The 1,348-nt window shown below is 46.4% G+C and overlaps 1 protein-coding gene across 1 annotated transcript in view; it reads left to right on the plus strand.

The window, feature by feature from the left end:
- LOC113206033 (afadin) overlaps positions 1–1,348 on the plus strand; it is a gene marked incomplete at its 5' end in the record, with an annotated part of 88,915 nt that overhangs the window by 58,025 nt on the left and 29,542 nt on the right.

Below are 1,348 nucleotides of genomic sequence, written 5' to 3' on the forward strand. Positions count from 1 at the left end.
CCTCCTCAGCGACACTCATTTCGTCATCGCTTTCCTCCTCCTCACTCTCCGATTCGTGGCTATCCTCGTCAACACCCTCTTGGCTATCCTGCTCGTCCTCACCCTCACCTTCGTACCCAGCCTCCTCGTCCTCGCCTTCATGATCTAACTCATTGGCCTGGTTTCGAGTATGCGAATGAGAAGTAGTTTTGACCACATCGACGTGTTCTAGACCGCCAATTGTAGTGATGGCTGTAGCGTGACATTTTTTCACGGTACATCGCCAGTAAGTTTTGTCTTTGTTTTGGAGACGATAGTAATATGTGTAGCCATCGAACCGAAGTTTATCTCCACCGTTTTCTAGCTTTATGATTTTTGCATTCATGCTTATGCTTCTCGTTCAGGCGATGCCTTCAAACTGAATTCTCGCTGCCTACAAGTTGCTTTTATAGGTGTGGCTATGACTGAAACTTCCTTTTTGTTTTCTTCTTTTTATACAAAAAGTGCCCTAAAAGGAGTGAAAAGGGAAATTTCTCTGCCATCGTTAAATAAACCAACGTCTGGCAACACTGATCAGTATCAAACCACCACAAGTATATAAAGGCGAGCATTAGAATCATTTCGCATTCATGATGAGAAACACCATCATTACCATTCCGCAAGAGAGTTTGCAGGCCCTGCGGGGCAATGCTACCATGTCACCTGCAAGTAGATATGAGCAGCAAATGTCCGATATTCTAGCCGATTGGAATCCAGGCATTCCTAAAAACGAGGAGGATAGCCAAGAGGGTGTTGACGAGGATAGCCACGAATCGGAGAGTGAGGAGGAGGAAAGCGATGACGAAATGAGTGTCGCTGAGGAGGAGGACGATGATGTCCTGTGGGAGGAGTGGGTGGAGGAGAGCAGTGATGATGAGGAGCATGATGATGAAGAAAGTGAGAGTGAGGCCGACGGTGACGAGGATATGGACGAGGCTGATCAGTACGACCATGCTTACGAGGTCTTGCGTGCTCATGAAAAAGCTTTTAAAGAGCAAATACGATTCCTGCGAGAACCCGAGCATAACATTAGGGCAGCCGTTCTTGAGAATGCCGACAAAGGGCTCATCTGCTTTCTGAATGAAATTTGCTTCAATCTGCTCCGTGGGTACTTCTCTGCGTCTAAGTACGAGAAAAAAATGCTACGAAATTTTAAGGAAATCATACGTTACCTGGCACATGAAGAGATAGGATGGCGGGAGAAAAAGCAGTTTTTGATAGACCATGCCGAAGATCCATTTCTTTCCGTTCTCTTGAACGACTTGGCCGAGGTACACCATTTCTGCCGGTAAAAGAAGCGCGAAAGGTGTGGTCCAAAAGGGTCCAAAAA

Source organism: Frankliniella occidentalis, unplaced genomic scaffold (genome assembly GCF_000697945.3).
Source record: "Frankliniella occidentalis isolate FOCC.00 unplaced genomic scaffold, Focc_3.1 Scaffold52, whole genome shotgun sequence".
In the NCBI taxonomy this organism is placed as follows: Eukaryota; Metazoa; Arthropoda; class Insecta; order Thysanoptera; family Thripidae; genus Frankliniella; species Frankliniella occidentalis.